The following is a 19,463-nucleotide window of genomic DNA, read 5'->3' as shown; positions in this document are numbered from 1 at the left end:
TCTTCAGTTTTCCCTGGTCTTCATAATGCTTTTTGTTCACTAATGTAATTATTGTTGTATTTTATATTAGTTAGGGGAATCAGAGTAGGAGGTGCTGAATACAAATGCGTGCCCATCTATACAGATTTTTATTTGGTTGAAGTCTCAACCTGGGCTTATACATAACATCCTAATAAAAGACGTTGAAGTTTGTGTTTTTAGGGTGATGAAATGTGAGGCAAATTGCAAAGTATTAAGGCTTTTGTCCAAGGCGCTGTAGAAATAAAGTTTTTCTTGCTGCTAAAAATTAGGTCTAAATTTAGAACAATAACAAACCCGCATAAGGAACTTTTACTATAATTTAATGTTGTTTATAGGTGCGTACTGAAAAATATTAACTGACATGCGTTAATTAAAAACCAGACTTTGTAGGTAGTATAGCAGTTATAAAAGGCCCATAAAGTCTTTGCCATCTGAGAAGCTGATGCTGATCATTTTTAGATTCAGGTAACCTTATTACACCAACAAAATTAGTCCTGTTCAGCAGCCAGAAAGCATGACTACAGCTATATTTAGGACATAGAGCCACTTTAGCACCTTTCCCTGGCTGCAGTACCTCATACCGGGTGAGATGTGTCACATGCCTGTTTCCTTCCAACTGCGAGATATTTCTTTCTGCTGTGCCTGATGCCTCCTAAAGCATCGTTCCCAAAATAAATTCTCCGCTGGAATGCTGGAAGTGGATGGAATCGTGTTCGCCCTCCGGGATCCCACGCATTTCATCCCGAAATACTCAGCCTTGCGTCACGACTGGACCTGCACTGCACGCAGGGTTTGAGAGAGGTGGGAAGATGCCAGCACCGGCAGGCGCACGAACGTTGTTGAACCTCTGCCAGGGTCTCGGGGCGTGAAAACTTTGCCAGTTGCTTCACCTTCTACAAATGTAAAATATTTTTTTTTATTGTTATTGGCCTTTGTCAGTTTCCTGCTATGAAACCCATTTACCTTAAAGCAGCCAGTGTGTTTTGTTGGCTGACACACTGTTGGAGACCTTTTTTAACGGTGGTTCATCAAATGGGTCGCAAACTCTAAAATATTTAGAGTTTTGGCCTGTTTTTACTATGTTTTGGACTTTTACACGTTGACTAATAAATGTTAAAGAGCTTTTGCGTTAGGGAAAATAAACCTAATTACAGGTTTAATGACTTTAGATCAGTTAAGTGGTGTTGCTTTATTTCTTCATCTGTAAGTAATGTGTGTGCCTCTTTGTCAGGCAGCCAAGTGAGTTTAAAAACACACTCCATGTCCAGGTGCACAACAGCAGACAAGTAGAAAATGGAGTAAAATTTAGGCTGGGACTTTTATTTATTTAGGATGACAAAGACTGCAGGATTCTGCAGGAAGAACGGCTTTATGTCATAATCTCATAGTTATAACTAATACTTTTCAATATTCTCTCTCTCTCTGTCCATTTTTTTCCAAGATTACGTGATGCATTCTGTAATTCTGTAACACTGTACCTTTCATTTTCCCATTTTCACATTTGGGTGGTCTCTTGGAGAGAAAACACGGCAAAAAGATACAAGTATACAAACTTTGCTACCAAAAATGGGACAATATTGTTATATCAGTCATTTTATCTTTCAAGATTGGAGGTGAAGAGAAAAACTAGATTCTGATTACATACAGTAAGGTCCATAAATATTTAGTCAGAGAGAACATTGTCATAATTTTGTCTCTACTTGCATGCAAACTTTCAGCTTTAATTTGGTGGGCTGAACAAAACGATTGCATAAATATATGAGAAACTAAAGCATTTTTAACGCAATCCCTTCATTTCAGGGGCATAAAAGTAATTGGCAAAGTAAAGGTCACTGACTTTGTCATTTGGGAATATTCCACTTCTTTGCTTTAGTAATCTCCTGGGTTGCTGGCTGGATGTCTTGGGTCATTGTCCATCTGTATTGCTAGCACTGAGCATACTTTATGTCTCGGAAAACCTTAAAATTAATTTGACCGATTCTGTCCTGTGTCACATCATCAATGAACACAAGTGTCCCAGTCCCACTGCACGCCCAAGTCATCACACTGCCTCCATCAGCTTTTCCAGACAACGTGGTATGCTTTGGATCATGAGTTGTTTCAAACTTTTTTCTACAGGTAAATCTTGGTTTCATCTGTCCAAAGAATGCTCCTCCAGAACGGCTTTATTTATTCATCAAAGTCTAATCTAGCAATTGTATTCTTGAGGCTGATGACGTTTTGGACTTGCACCTTGCAGTGCAGTAGCTTACTTTGTGGTAGACTTGGATATTGATCTGCTGACCTGCTGGAAAGTGTTGGTCACTTGATTGGCTGTTTTGAAGGGCTTTCCTTTCGGAATGAAATGATTCTTCATCTCTTTTTGCGTTGCTTCTTTCTAATTTAGGATGTGCCGTAGATTTTCCCATGGTTAATATTATAGCAATTTCTCAGATGAGTTTGTTTTTGCAGCTTAAGTATAACTTGCTTCACTTGCATGTTTTTTTTTTACTACATGTTGTCAAATCACAGCAAAGTCTTACAAATCCAAGCACCACCCCTCAAATCATCTCCAGGCTCTTTATCTGTCTAATTGATAATGAAATGATGAAGGAATTTCCCGTACCCACCCATGAAATAACCTAACAGCCAATTGCCCAGTTACTTTTGGTTCCTTCATAAAAAGAGTGGCACGTTTTAAGGAGGTGAAACTTCTAAACTCTCCATCCAGTTTGAATGTAGGTACCCTTACGTGAAATCCGAGATTATGCCCATTTCTAGCTCCACTGCTAAAGAGAAGAACAGAACTAATGTGATAGTATAATGGTCGTGTATTTGATTATTTTTAAGTGATATGTTGTGTGTTGAGAATGTGGTGAGAGAGGGAATCCCCAGGTTGCCATACACTAATGAATTATTATGAAAAACACGACTGCATTACACATTATTTCTGAACCCTAAAATCACACTAGATATTCTCTTTGTAAAGCTGTAATCTTTTTCAGAAGCTTGCGTTACTCCCTGAGTGGTTATTGGTAGCACATGGAGCGGGATAAAGATTTTTAATCACCCCAGAATGCCTCCTGGACGTCTTCTGCTTGAAAAACATGTCCCACTGGGAGGCAGTCTACAGCTGTGATTAGGACCAAGTAATTTGTAAAATCCTCAAAATGAGCGGCGTTGTCTTCTCCGCCGCTGCTTCAGGTGCGCTACAGTCACTGCCGCTTTCATTTCAAACAGCAGACGTCAGTGACAACGCTTCGCTCCGCCCAACAAATGACGTCAGAAGAAGAATCAAGATGATGTAAATTTCTCATTTTACACAGTGTGATTTTATTACTCTTATTTTAGGCAGTGTTTAAAAATCTGTCTGTCTATTCTATCTACTCAAAGGAAATTTGATTTCACTGAAGGCAATGTATACGTCTTTGAACATTCTCTCTAATACACACATTGATGCTGGAACATACCTGTAATGGATGCAACTATGCAGTGCCCGGTTACTCTGTTATTCATAACCCTGTGGTCCTAACTTCCACTTTATGTTTTTAAATCAGGCCTGGCTCTTTGCTATTCCTCCTGTATATTTGTTTTCATACAGACAGTGAAAGCTGTTAATCTCAGTGTGGCTGTGAGGGCCCTGCTAGGATGTCGGCTCTCACCGGCCATCAGGCTCCTGCTCTGGCAGCTGGCTTCAAGCGGTGTCCAATAAATGATGGCCGTTTTTTAATTTCCAGTAGTCTTTCATTCCACTCGCTGTGGGGATATTGTAGAACAACTGGTGTTTTAAGACCATCTTTGATTACCCAGTTGTTCCCCCAGCATTCAGTACATTCACTCAACTGGCCCTAATTAATTTGGTATAGATCACATTCGTTCTCTCTCTCTCTTTTTTCTCTTTTGTGTAATTAAAGCAGCTCTAAAGTCTAAATTAGTCAGTTTCATTTCCAACTCGTTCATTGTGAGTAGATGTGCTTGGATAAATCTAATGAGTTTGGGTGCAACTTCTTTTTTCCCATAAGATAGCAGGAGGTAAAGTTAGGATAGCCCCAGCATTGTATACAATCTCTGTAGGTTATGGAGAATCGCACGTCTTTCATTAGCTCCTCCCACAACTTTGAACAGAATAAAGGTACTGTGTTTTCCGGACTATAGAGCGCACCATACTGTAAGCCGCACCTATAATTTTAAATATTTTTAAAAACTGGAAACAGACATAAATAAGCTGCACCGGGCTATAAGCTGCTGGTATCTCTACCGCTCTGTTTTCCATAAGGACCCAGCAGAGGGCACCGTCCTAATAAATCTGCTGGATTTATTAAGGATGCAGCCCTCCATCTCCAACGCCGAACCATGGTTTTGTTCACGCCGAGTTTACGTGCAGCGGCTCTATATTCCTCATGTACTACCAGATTGATAGCCTTCAAACTTAAAAGCTGCATCATATGAGTTCGAAGAAATTTCTCCGTCTTGCCTGCTGCTAGCATGTGCTTGTTCTAAATGAAAATTAGCACTTTCTACTTTGATTTCCAATTTTGACTTCCAATGATTCACTTCCTGCTAAAGAGCCCTCTGGTGGTTGAAGAAAAATCCACAGAAAAGCCGCACCGGGCTATAAGCCGCATGGTTCAAAGTTTAGGAGGAAAAAAAATAGCGGCTTATAGTCTGAAAAATACGGTTCTCAAATTTAAAGTTGTTTTTTTTTTCAAAATTTTTCCATGTATGGTTGAGGTTCTTCAAAAAAAGCACAATTTAGTTTAAGGATTTCAACACAATTATTATGTTTGTCTTTGTAATTTTGCAAGGTTACTGAACTGCATAAACAATTACTAAAACTGGTGACTGATAATGTGTAAGAGCTGTACATGCGATTACTGTGCCACCACAGGTATTTATTTTGCTTCTATGTCAACACACCACCTCCATGACGGATCGCGTTCCACCAACAGCTAGACTGACATTTCAGGACCGCTTTCAGGCATTACAAAATGAATTTTCACCCTTGTGAGGGATTGGTTCTACTGATGAATGTGCGAGCAAGCCTACAAGCTGTTGATATTCAAATAATCTTAACCTGCAGGATTACTCGTTCCTGTCTAAATGGCAGGTTATGTCAGTGTTAATCTGCGTTATGAGGTCACTCAAACAAGGCTGACATTTTGCCTGCCCAGACCACCTCCCTGTCGCTTTGTGTTTGTGACACCACGCTATGTAAATAAAGGAGCTCTGCTCTCCTGTTCTGCATTGCTCAGGAATTTGTTTAGGATTAGAAATCTCATTTTGCCCGGAGCCCTGCTTGCTTTAGATCAGTCAGCTCATCTGCAGATCGCAACGCTGATAAACACCACAGTTTCTCCGGGCTTCAGCGTTTTTTTGTGTGGTTTTTTTTTCCCTCTCTTTTTTTTGTACCTTCTGCAATATTCACAGAGTCAGTATGACGTGCTTTCTTTACATCTCTGTCCAAACGTGGGTACAAGCAAAGGGGAGGCGACGGTGCGCAGGAGTTGGCACACCTGCATCTTGTGACAAGTGTGCGAGGCATGGCGAAAAGAGTAAGCGCTCCGGGGGTTATCTACCTAATTTCAAATCCATTCTAGAAGGAAAGCCTCAGTGCCATTCCCATCTTTATAGGAAGATTTAGAGCGAGTCGGTTGACGGGGTAAAAAGGCAAGGACAGCCTTTGTGTGGGAGATGAGTGACAAAATGAGTCATGGCTGTCAGTTGTGTTATGGAGTGTGATGAAGAACAAAGGGACAGTGCACCTGTCGGAAAGGAAAACCATTAGACCAAGTCTTACTGCACCCATTGTCCTCACTGGGTCTAGATTTCAGATTATGACTTTAAGATGTCGTAGCCAAACTGTACAACAAAATTGAACATTTGTTAGTATACGGCGCCTTGCAAAACAAAATTTTTAAGGGGTCTTGTTGATTTTTATTTATTTTTTTACAACAAAAAGTGGCAAACATATGTTTAGTTATGTTGGCCTCCTCAATTATTACCTTACAGAATAATCTTTTGGTGCAGTTACAGTTGCAAACTTTTCAGGGTTTGTCTTCACCATGTTTCACATGTATAGAGGCTGGAATTTTTTTTTTCACAACGATGCAACTGGAAGGAGGAGAGGGTTAGTTTTCAATTCTGGGCCATGCTAACACTTGCTTTACTCTGAACAATCCCATTGTGACTCTGGCTGGATGTTCAGGGTTGCTGCCCTGAGACGATGAACATCGACCCCAATATCAAGTTTTTTTGCAGCTTGTAAAATGATTTCTTTTCTTGTTTTCAGCTCCGCACATCTCACTTGTTCCTGCATCCTAACAACATGATGCTGCCTTTGCCATGATCACAGGGAGACCGGGTGTGTTTAGGGTGCTGTTTCACGTATAGTTTCTCAGTTGGGGGTAGAAAAAGTGCAATTTTCTTTCATTCTTCCAAAGCACCTATGGGTAAATTGCACACAAGGATTTCTTACAGCTTCCATGATCGCCAGTTTTGTGGAGCACCTAACTAATAGTTGTCCTATCAACAGATTCTATGAATACTTAAGCAAAGGACTGTATCACATATTAATTATTCCTTACTGCACTGCATATTTTATGAGCAGTTGTTTTTGCATGAAGAGATCAAAATCTCCTCAACAAACTGAGCTAGAAAAATGCCTGTGAAAAAGCAAGCTCCCACAAGCTGCAGTTGAGGCGCTGCTCCTGCGGAGTTTGTTTTGTCACACTTCTCAGGTGCTGTCATGCATGTCCCTACAACACTGTGCCAGATCTTTGCTTCTATTTCTGGGCACCAAAACACTGCCTTTGCATAATATTGTATTTTAGTAAAACACGTTGCACAAGTTGTGCCACAGCAGTGGGGGCTTCAATCACCCTGCTACAGTGCAGAAGCTGACCTAAAAGAGGCCTGGGCGGGCACTGGCTGTACTTGTATTGTCCTGCACACCAATCTGTTGGGGTTGAGTCAGAATGGCCACCTACAAAGTCCTACCCTCCCTGTATTACTGAAAGCTGGCCTCTCGCCGTGAGGCAACAGCTACTAATCTAGCATAACGGCATAAGAAAAAAAAAATGAAGCAGTGTCGAGGTATCAGCATTTGAGCGTGGTGTGCAGGAAAAGCCTTTTACCAGCCCACTGCACCCATATGGCATTAGCACATAAAATGCCACTGTTGACATTTTAGAGGCTTGGTGCCTCTGTAAGTGCAGGGCATCGATATTAGAGCCATTAGGGAAGGCACTTGATCCCATATTGATGGTTAAACAGTCAAGCGCCACCTAGTTACACTGTTTAGAGCTTCCAACAGTATGGTTTCTAAGCCTAGACTTTTATTAATTTAGTTTTGATGCAGTTTCTAAGAAGACTAGTCAGTTACTCAAATGTGTGAAATTAAAAGAAATGTCTGTATGAAATTACCTTTAAATGCTTCAAAAATTGCTTGTTCATGTGCATCTTAAATCTGACAGAGCTGCCAGTAAGCGGTGATTCCTTAGGAGTTTAAAGCATCCTGTTCATGAAAGCAGTAACAAATCAAAGTCGCTGAAAGGCAGAAGTAGTTGGCCAGTGCTAAGCTTTAAGAGTTCTTGACGTAGTTTAAATTGATTTTCAATCTCGGCGCAAAAACAAACAATTTCTGTGAATACTGTCCACAAGTTGTAGCTTTGAAGTATTCTGTTGTACCAAAGTACTAATAAACCTCCGGTGTGAATATGAAAGTAAGTAAAATGAACATTTTGATAAATGATTATATGTAAACAATTATTTGTCGATGATTGGTAACATAGTTATTGTGTAGTGAAATGACAAGTTTCCCCATCTCACTTGTCTGTTTTTGATCTGTCAAAGTAAGAATAAAAAACAAATCAAAATGTCAGTGTTTCTAATAAACATTTTTTGACTTAAAAAATTGTAGCCAGTATGGCCACCCTTATATTCAGTAAGTCACAAGCAAATTATTCATGGAGTCTCTTTTGTGTACCAGCAACCATAGTCTCCTGAACGCTGTTCAGACGTGTTTAACGTTTTCCTTCACTATAAATCTCCTGCATAAGAACAGCCACAGGTTTTCAATAGGGCTCAGGTCGGGTGAGCAAGAAAGCCATGTCCTCATTCTTTCATCTGTGAGACCTTTACTGGCTAGTTATGCAACGGGGAACCCAAAAACGTTCCATTGAAGTGAAGTGAACCTCTGTGGCCATTTCTCATCCAGGTTAGTGGCCATCCATCTGGTCCGTAAAGAGTCACTCTTATCAGTCCATAAAACCATTGAAAAAGGCTGTCTCCAGTTATTTCCTAACTCTTAAGGTTTAAACTTAGGTTGTTCAGGTATACAACAAAATATTTCCTAAGAGACCATAGGGATTTATTTGATTCATTTTTGTTCACAACTGACATCTCCCTGAAGCCAACTGCGGCACAGTTTCCTTTTATGGCCCTTGTTTGTTATGTGTAAATGTTGAATTAAAACAAAGTGTACAAAAAATGGTTTGCATTTATCATATTCCGTAAAAGTAATATTCAGAATGGGTAGATAAGACCTCTGAGAAACTGTCAGATAGGAGTACCTTTAAAACTCTACTTTTTGTGTTTGCTTTCTCTATCTTCATGCTGTTATTAAGGGTTTTATGTAGAGATGGTGGTAACACTTCATCATTCAGAACTGATGATCTGAAAGGTCCTTCAGAAAAAAGCTGGGTAAGGTTAAAATGAAGGTGATTAAACTTTAAACAACTTTTGCTCTCAGATCAAAACCCATGTTACCTCAGAGCAACATCCAAAAATAAGTTATCAGCAGTATTGGAAGCGATAACCTATCACACTAGATTTATCTAACACCTTTAAAAAAAATGGCAACAAAGAAACCAGAAAATTCAAACCTGTTTTTGCACTACTAATTATCCTTTACCTTATGCCTCTCTCGTCTTGCTAATATCATCCAAAATTGTCTGTAAATGTGGTTGTATTTCACAGAGAAAAGATTTTTTAACAACAAAGACTTTTTTTAAAGGTACCTGGTTATGCAAATGTCATTTTTTAATGTTTCTTTACTAGAATATGGGTATCTCCTGCTTCTATGAACAGCCCAAGAGGAAAAAAAGAACCAAAAAAACAAAAAACACCCAGCTGTTTAAGTAAATGTTCTGCTGGTGTCTGAAAAACAGCCTGTTTCTAAAACCTCTAAATCGTTGCATCACCGTCGTAGGTAACGTTTGTTACCTAGCAACCCCAAGCCAAGTCCAGCTGCTCACCTGGCAATCCACATGGAGCTCCACCCACTTTACTCAAGATGCTAAGCTTCCGCTTCAATGGCGGCTGGAGAAGGAAAATGTTTTATCGGCTGCGTAATGCAGAGCATGTGTCCATGCAGAAATGGAGAGCACAGAGCTTCTGCATTTGAAAGAAAGTTGCAATATCACTTCTTTCTTTTGCGATATTGCCAAAGAAAATTGCTAGCTTGCGCAAATCAGTTTTGCAAGGTGTCCTTTGAAAACTACCAACACTACCCGGCTGGATTTATCAAACTACTTAGACTAAAGGAAGGTTCTGTTCCTGCTGTTCATCCCATATCTGCAGATGATGGCAATGTAAATACATAATGACGTCTTGGGTTGTTCATTAATGTAAACATTGAGTTGGTAGGGCTTGGCCAGCAGCAGCTCATTTGCATAATCATAGCCCTAAAACAGCGCATTAAGGAACTCAAAAGATGCAGACCTGTTAGGGATACCCTAACTCTACCCCTCCTGTAATCTCAATATCAGCATAATTTTGTGTATTAAATATAATTTTGTATAGCCCACAGACCTATCATATAGCTTGTTCAAGGAAGTATAATAGTGAACTTTTAACAAAACCAGCTATTTACAAAAAACAGTTCAAATGACACTCAACTCCCAGAAAGACCTGCTTGTCCCTCTTACATTCTGCTCTAGTTATTCACTTAGAATACCATAGATAGAGTATCCTAGAACTTTGTAGAAACTTAAGTGTTAGAACCTTCTGGAACCAACTGTAACACTCAACAAAGTTCTAGAATATTCAAGAAATGAGCAGGTTTTAGTTTGTCTGTAAATGGATTAACCATTCTAGACTTTTCCACAACGACAGTTGAAGTTTTTATTTAACTGTGCCATCCTCACACAAACAAACATAGTTAAAAACCCTGTAAACTCCAAACTCTTGCCTTGCAAACACACCTCTTCATCTCTCACCTCCTCCTCCTCTGGATAATCTTCTGATAACGCAGGTGATGATTAATTATAGCCATTGTACTTATGGACTGATGTACTCCCTGCTCACATCTATCTTTATCCCCACTCTTCTTCCCCCACTCCCACTCTTCGTCCGTGTGACCATTCGGCGCTCAGGGTAGTTTTCAGAGGGACATAAAAGCGACTCAGCTGTAAAGCTAAATGAAAGTCATTTGCCATCCACATCTTGTAAAGTAGTACGCAGCTTTCACCTGGTTATGAAGTAACTTGTTAAAGGCGGCGTTCAATAATTGAAAGAGCAGAATTAAAATGGGCTTAATCAATTCATGATAAAGTGTTTGTTTCTTTTTCCTTTTAGCTGGCGTCGTTCTCTCCTGTCGCTCATTTCCAATACAGAATCTATAGCAAGATGGATTGTTGCTGTGGTTTGGTGATCTGTTTGTGTATCACTCTTCATTCAGCATGCCTTATTTTTTTGGTGGCTGTTGGCAGCGTATGTCAGTGTGCTTTGTTTGTTTCGCTCAATTGATTAAAAAAAGATGTTGTCTCATGCATTGTGACAGAGTATTTCCTCCAGAGATTGCAGAGTTATTACAGAGCGACGGCTCGGACACCCGTTGATGTATTGTGCTGGGCTTTGGGACAAGGAGGAGGAGGGGCGGGGAGGAAGAGGAGGAGAGCTGGGAGAGGACGGGTGGGCGCGCTCGCTTAGGAGTTAAAGACGGAGATGGAAAAAACAAGTGGCTGGCAGACACACCAACTTCATCACACTCCTCTCAACTTGACAGTGACTTGGGCTGAGCGTCTTTTGCCACGTTCTGTCCCCTCAATAATCTTTCCATCAAACACAACCTCACTACTGTGCGCGCACGCACGCACGCACGCATGCACGCATGCACACACATTACCTTACTAACAGGTTGTCATAGCGCTGTCATATGGTTGTCAGTGTCAAAGTATCTCCACGTGTCTGGAGTGGGAAATTTGGAGATGATAGTTTGTGTTGTCAGTGACAACACCTTGTCTCCCAGTTATTCCCGGGTGTGGGGTTGAGCATTATTGCAGAATCATAGAGCGGCAACACAACCCAAGTAGGATGATAATCAGCTTGATCTAATGCCTGAGATAATGCAAGATTATTCCTGACAACAAAGACTAAGAAAGCATGCAGCTGCAATAATAGTTTCATTTTGCCCCGAGTATTGGGCTGCGATTAACCCAGATTTTCCCAATACCTCTCCTTGTTTTTCCCAGGTTTTCTATGTAGTCTTGAAAAGTCTATAGAAGTATGGAATTTTGTTTAATCGTTTTCCAGGTCCAGATTAGTATGACAAACTTTTAGATTTTTCAGACTTTTTTGCCATTGGTTTTGTAAAAGAGAAAGATCTAATAATGTTAAGAAGTGCAGTGTTTTTAGTATAAGTTTCTATTTGTTTATCTCCATTGCACCTTAATTTTAGAGTTTACTTGTCAGTACTCAGTCTGTATAGATTTAGGACACTATGAAACTTTAAGGTTACACGGCATAAACACACAATTTTAATACAGTGAGAATATATGACGTTTGTGCCGTTAAACACCGTACAACGCATAGAAAGTGGCGTTTAATATAGAAATTATTTAGAACATTTACTGGGGGTGGAAACTTTCATAAAGATTTTGCTTGATGCTTCCAGCATTTCAAAGCTACTCAAATTCAACCTGCATAAAAAGCAGATTGTTGCCAGGATCCACGAGCACGGGGAGAAGAGAAGAATGCAGGTTAGAGGGAAGGGAAAGCTTGAAGTACATTTGTTTCACTGGCACCACTCTCACAGCTTCTCCGACTGCGTTGCAGAAGTGACTATGTTTACCGCAGCCTAGTTTTTTTTCTTGCTTACCCCTTATGCTGGCACTAGATAAAAGATGTGTGAGGGCTGTGTGGGAAATTGCAACTTTGGAAAAGTTACACATAGACTCACATTTGACTAAATTCACCATGAGAAATCAGTGAAATAAATTGAGATAATTTTCTACCAAGAGATGGATCAATAGAGTATTTATTTGAGATATACACAACTTTATAAGTTTAATTTGCTCTAAAACAATGCAACTGCATTGACATGTATTATGAAGTTTTTGGCTTTTCTTTGTGGTGTTTTAATGCAAAGATTCAAGTTGTTTGTCTTTTAAATGTAAGACACTTTCCTTTCTTCCTGCCTGTCATGTTATATGTGAAATCACTTTATTGTCATCAAAACGTCTCTGAGCACGAAAACCCATCTATATTTATATTCAGATTTTCTTGCTGCATCTCATGTATGTTAAAAATTGCAATTTGAATAAATAACATTTCCGCAGTCTGATGTAATTCCCATTTTTCAACCAATTTGTGCCATGACATGAAACACATTTAAAGCGTGGAAGATCCTGCTGCAGAATCACAAACTTTACTTTTACTTCTGAAGTGATCTTAAGTTATGTACTTACAACGCATAATCAAAAAGATCAACAGTTGACTACAACTTAAAATATTCAGTCAGACTCAAAAACCAATAAATAAAAATATATTTTTAAATGTGGTTTACAGGATTGGGGAGGCAGTTATCCACAGTCTAGGAGCAGCTACAGCAAAAGCCTTCTATGCTTTGATATATTTTAAGTCGAGCCTGGGACAAAAACGATTTTCCGTAGACCTCTGTTGTCCAGAGCCACCACATTTAGTATTCAATAATTTCCAGACTTTGAGTTTGAATCAGTCTTTAATTCAATCAAATTATTACATTAAAAATGCTTTTATGGCTAAAAGGATGACATTTTGTCATATTTGAATACACAGATACAATAAATACAATTTATATGTTGATTACATTGAAAAGTTAATATGCATTGCATTACAAATGGCTTTACAAAAGCATTTTTTATTTCTCATGACAGAAATTTCCATTTGTTTTTAACCAGTTCTGTTTCATCGTAAATTTACATTCACACCATGCTAATATTTATATTAACATAAAATTTTATCTTAAAAACCAGGGGGAAAAAAAACACATTTTAGAAAATGTATGTGCCTCCGTGGTAATGGTGAAATAAGATATGATTTCCAAAAAACTGAATCTGAAGGAATACACTGAGGAAAAAGAAGGGTGCAAAAAGAGGCCCCTGAGGGACACCACAGGAGAGAGAGAAAGAGAGAGAGACTTTTAAAATATGGCGTATTTCACCATCACTGTAAATGTTCTGTGGCTCCAAACAAAGGTAAACCTAAAATGAGGAATACGAATGCTGTAGTCTACCATTTAACTATTGGTAGACTACCAATTTAAAGCGCTAGACTATTTAAAGCGCTGTTTTAAATAGTCTACCATTTAAAGCAGCGCTGAGGTTTAAAAAGCACCAAGGTAGCAGATTTTTCAGGGTCAGTGAAAGATATCAAGCCATTTAAAACTTTTAATTGTGCAATTTCGGTACAGTGATGTAGTTTAAAACCAGACTGAAAAACTTTAGTAATACCACAGTGATCCTAAAAGTGGCATAGGCTGTCGAAAGAGGCCCCATACTCCTCCTATAGAGAGGTTTTAGAGGACACATTCAGGTAATCAGGAAATTGCATCTCTCATGTGCATGACAATGGGGAAGTGTCTGGGTGACCTCTGATTGAGCAGCCATTCATTCATCTTACCCCTCATGTTTCTAAAGCTATAACTGACACGGGTTTCATTCAGCTCTTCCCAAGTCTCCCTCCACTGCTTGTATCAGCAGCAGATGGTTGATTGGAGATAAGCACATGGGTCAATGTCGCAGCCATCACTGCGGAGCTGGTATTTTGACTATTATGCCAGTAACTGCCAGGTGATGAGGTCTCCCCTTTTGCCGTGCTCTGACTGACAGCTCTCCACCGGCAAGGTTTATGGGGGTCAGGACCTTCCTCTCCGTCACTTCTAATTGGAGGACCGTGCCGTTAGCCTGTGGACCCAGACCTTGGCTTCCACCAACTGGACTGTTATCCTTCTCTGTGCGAAAGACAATGAACCCCTTCTGATGAATTATCCACCCCGGCGGCCCTCTTATAAAGTTGAGCCAACTGTTTTTCTTTTAGGTAATCAGCATGTCCTCAGCAAGCACAGGTGTGTGTTCAATCAATTTTTGAGAGAAAACTACCTTTCACGGGCTGTTAACAGGGCAAATATCCAACTATGTCAAGGCTAGCCTTGATAAAGCAGCGTCACTCATCCCTAAACAAACAAATGAGTTGGAATAATTGACCTTCAGGCTGTGTTACTCCGTTAACCTGTCCTGCTGGGAGTTAAACCTCCCCTGTGCTTCCTCGCCTCCTCCCTGCTGTGCGAGTGATTCCATGCTACATGAGTCGCCTCACACCAAACGCAGCAGGTGAGCGCGCCGTATTTGCATAAGTCAGTGTAACCGTGTCGGTGTGTGACCCCTAGCAAGCAGAGGACCCGTCAGACAATAAACGGAGCAAATGTATGATAGGAAGTGCTTTTGTCGAAGTTTTACCATTTTACATAAGGCATATTGTAGTTTTGTGCAGGATTACAGCTAAATCTTATAATTAGTATGAAAGGCCAGCAGGCGAACGAGAGAAGAATATGAATGGACAAGGGGACTGACCTCCGCTATCTCCCTGAGGCATGCCTATTGCTTATCTGGTCCTATGGCAGCAATATTTATGTATAACTTAAGCGGTATGGTGATGTGCGCTGCATAAGCTCCTGTGTGATAGTTGAGTTTCTGAATTGGTTTTTGATGATAGAAACAAGCTGGGAAAAAAAGGTATTCAGTGGAGACCTGACTGATCCTTAACAGGGTTTTGCTCAAAAGGTGACAGAAAACCACAAGAAACTAAATCAGTATCAAAGCTTTAGTTTTGAGAAAAAGAAAGAAACCAAGTCATGAAAACATAAACATTCATAATGTTTAAATCTGTGCTCATTATGTCTGTCACCTGGGATGTTTTGATGACTTGCAGCAGCCATTCCCAGTTTGAGTGACTGCTGGCCAATTTATATCCAGCTTAGAGAAGTTCTCTTACCTTCTTCAGTCACTAATTAGACACATTTCCTTTTCCCAATTTCTTTCCATCTGCTGCTCATTTAAAATGCACTACTTCATTGCTGTTGTTGCCATGTTATAGCCATAATAAGGTTTTGAAGTGTTCTTAGTAACAAATTGTTCAAAATGCCTCACATTTATAGAACATGTGGACAGTTCAACGAGTGTTGTTACCACTTGTAAGACTATATATGCATATTGTCGCACCAAATGTTTGACAAAAATCCGGTTTCTCATTTGAGGGCAGATATTCATTAGGGGAAAATCTTACTAAGATATACTTTTTTAAACATTGTGTATTTATTGAGAACCCTACTGTTAATTCTTTGTATAAAATGTCATTTTTTTTGTTTGGGGAAAATGTATTTTTTCCCACTGAATAAATAGACTTGGTTTGAATTGTGGGTATTTTCAAAATGGGTCATATGAGATTTTGTTGCTCTGATAATTTATTTTGTAATTTAATTCTCAAGAAATGTAGACAAATTTGTATAGTTGCAAATCTTATCTTAGTTTTACTGATTTGTTTCCTAATTTTTCCTCTAAAGTGCAATGTTCTCATAGTGCACTGTAAGTAAGTACTGCATATTTTTCTAGAGCAACATTTCAGACATAAAACATCTTAATTCACAAAATTACTGCATAAAATATCAAAACATGATTAAAGTGACCAAGAATCTAATTAAATGATACAGATAATTATAATAAACAATACTGCAAAACATTTGAAAAGATCACAGTAAGCGCTAAATTAAGTAATCCTGCTTGCTCTCCCTCTTTTTATCTTTTTCCCCACACTTTAATCTGGACCAATTGCACCAGTTTGAGCACAGACACTATTTCGGTACCCTTGCTGTAAGAAAAGTCTCACAAGTAAAACTATTGCCCAGAGTGTTTTTTGTTGTACAATCTGCTGAAACTGACAACAACTGACACTTGCACCAATATCTCTTGTGTTTCCAAGACACAATAGATTTTGCCTGTTTGCGAGATTTTTGTCTGTCTCTAGTTTTTTCTCTCTAAATGGGCCTTTTATCAGAATGCCATACTTAAAATAAACTGTCTCAGAAAAAGCTTTTAGGACAATCCCACGCCACCTTTTCCATTTGCAGAAGTCTGTGTGATTGTTCCTAATGGCTGCACTGTCGCTAAATTCTGTTTACCTCAAACGTTAGAAGTCGGATCTGGAAACGAAAACTTGCTCAACATAATGTTCTCCATCTTTTAACTCTAAAAACCCAGAAGAATTTCTTCACATCTGTCTCAAGCGACCAGGTGACTACGATGATCAGTTTGCGATATTGGACAGTATTGCATAGGTGACTGATTTAATGACTGAATCTGACTGTTTATAATGTATCATCTATGTCTGGTGACATTCAGTCACTGTTTTCATCAACTTTTGGACAGTAGCTCCAAAACAGCCTTCTGCTAATCTAATAATTTGCACACTCCCAAATGGTCCGCCTGTTGAGCAAGTCTTGTTGAAATTCGACCGCTCCTCCTGCGTGCATGTAGTCAGCACTGAGGCACTCTTTCTGTTTTCTCCCTTGTGTTTGTTTTTAATTGTATTCAAACTCCACGAATGTGTGCTAAAACTTGCTACCTTTGAAATCGAACATTTCAAGCGTGCTAAATATATGTGTGCTTGTTTTTAGTAAGATCAAAAGTTTGAAAGTGTTGCGATAAACTTGGGGTGAAAATTGGCCAGGTAATCCACAAACGGATTATGCAGATTACAGATCAAAAACGTGTCCACTGCTCTCCAGAAAAAAAATGAAAAGACTTTGTTTTTAGGAAGTAAAAAAAAAAAGAAAGTGTTTGGCCCTCAAGGAGAGCTTGCACAGAGCCAGCGGGGTTCCTTATATCCGTTCAGCGGGCAACGAGCTTATTTTCCATACATGGCCAGGTGCGGGTTTTAAGATAGGGCCTCAGCAGCATGCATTAATGCCAATGGAGCTGCGCCCAGGTATAACAACGCTGTAATGAATGCAGGCGGCTATGTAGATGGCATCCATATCATACTTGGAGGGACAAAGCAAAAAAAGGGGAAAAAAAGAAAAGAAAAGAGAAGCAGAGCTTGACATCTGTTTCAAGTGCGCTCCAGCCTTTACATCCGCCCACAAAGTCAAGGAGTTTGGGAGGCGCACGTCTGGTTTTTGTAGATTAAAACGCATCAACAAGCTTAACGGCCAGCTTTGAAACTTCTCTCCTGTTGTAATTCTCCTGATGGTCGGCTGGATTTCTATTTTCTTAATCGTATAGGTAACATGATCACTCTTGTGTCGCTTCTATGATGATGATGATGACGCTGGCATTTTTTCCCCAACCAGACATTTTATTGTCATTATGTGTGTGTTCATAAAAACCTTTCATTCAGGTCAAACATTCAGGAAGTATGAGCTATTTTTTTTTCTTTTCAGGGAATGTGATAGTCCAGCAACAGAGAGGGAGGGATTGTTTGCTATCAAGCCCATGCTTTGGCTATCTCATCCTGTTAGATTTTTTTTCTTTTTTTTGCTTTAGTTATGGGGATTACACTTTTGGACTAGCTTTAAAGAGTACAGTGGGAAGAGGAGAGGGAGAGGCAGCTGGGCTTTAGGACAGGATAAATCAGGGGTGGGAGTGTTGTAGAGAGGGAGGCAGCACTGGATAAAAGATGAGGGGAAAAAAAGAGACCGTTGCTCAGAAAACATTTCCTCCTCTGTTTCCTTGTCCGTGTTCCTATCCAGTTTGAAAAACTGAAATTTCATTTCATTTTTTTTCCAGGTTTAGATTAGTATGAGAGAAGAAATGGTGTGGAAACATAGCTCCAGACTTAGTTCCCTGTTCCATTATCTAAAAGTTGTATTTTTTCCGATTCCTTTTTCCCATCCTTACTGGTTTCCTTTTTTCCCTACTTTCCTTGCATCCATTTTTATTCCTTGGCACCTTCTGACTTTTATTTCTTTTGTCTTTCCATCCTCCTATTTCTCCAACCCTTTTTGTCTTTCCCTGTTTCTGGCAGTTTTTTGTTGCTATGTGTTCTTTTTTTTCCATTCTTTCTTCACTTGTTCTATTTTTCTCTCCTTCCTCCTATCTTACCCTTTTTAACTTTCTCTCTTCATCTATGCTTCCTTATTCCTGTCTTTATTTATGACCTTTTTCATCCTAATTTTCTTCGTTTCCAACATTTACATTTTGCAGACCTGACTTTTATTCTTTTTGTCATGCCTTCCTACATTTCTTTCTTTCCTTACAACTTCCTTCTCCAGCATATTCTCTTTCTTTTTTTGTTTTCTTTACTTTCCCCCCTTCTGTTCTTTGCATGTTTTCTTTCTTCTACAGCCTCTTTTTTATTGTCATACTTCCTTTCTTTCCTTACTCATTCCAATTTCTGTCCTGTTTAACCTTCTGTGTGTATTTACTCACCTTCTTCTTTGTTTTTGCAGTTTTTGTTTCTCACTAATCTCCATTTTCATCTTTATTCTACTCTTTCTGCCTTTCTTCTTTCTACATGTCTTCCTTCATTCTCTCTCTTCTGTCTGTTTTTTTGTCTCCAACTTCCATAATTCAATTTTAATCTCAACAATAAAGAATACATTTATTGCCAACATTTATGTTGATAATTTTAAATAGGCTAAAACTGGATTGATAACTTTGCTTATTTGGGTCATAAAAATAAACATAGGATGAAGTTTTTTTTACTTTGTATGGCAGAAGGTCAGGATAAATATTCAATAACAGGAGAAAGAGCTCCCTGTCGCTGGTCTGTTGTGTAGGAGACTCTCTTCTCCACTGACAATTAAAGCCCCCCCAGTCATTAATGTTCAAGTACCCTGGAAGCCCCTTAGCATTGTTCCTTCTGAATGAGAGGAAATCCAATGCAAGCTTGAGGTTTTGCCACAGTCGGGTCATGACTTTCACAGGATGGACTGGAGGAGGATTGACTGACTGGCACTTTCTCTTGCATCTTTTATATATATATATATATATATATATATATATAGTTGAGAGAAAACAATTACAGAAGAGGAGGCAGGACAACCAGAGACAAACTGTGAAGACTGGCTGTCTTTTCAACATGCTCCGTCACCATCAATAGTGACACCTTGAACAATTCAGTCAGTGATATTGAAAGAGCTGTGTGTCAGCAACCCTGGCGGTGACGCTCCCAGGAGGCAGCTGCTCCCCCGGAGGCAGTAGGCTCTGTAA

General features: G+C 39.4%; 1 protein-coding gene across 1 annotated transcript in view; it reads left to right on the top strand.

Moving 5' to 3' along the window:
* ppargc1a (peroxisome proliferator-activated receptor gamma, coactivator 1 alpha) overlaps window positions 1-19,463 on the top strand; it is a 344,879-nt gene that overhangs the window by 58,339 nt on the left and 267,077 nt on the right. The gene's annotated exons all lie outside the window — the stretch shown is intronic.

This window comes from Poecilia reticulata, chromosome 18, assembly GCF_904066995.2.
Source record: "Poecilia reticulata chromosome 18, P_reticulata-male-v2, whole genome shotgun sequence".
Taxonomy (NCBI): domain Eukaryota; kingdom Metazoa; phylum Chordata; class Actinopteri; order Cyprinodontiformes; family Poeciliidae; genus Poecilia; species Poecilia reticulata.
This window is presented reverse-complemented; position numbering and strand designations above follow the sequence as displayed.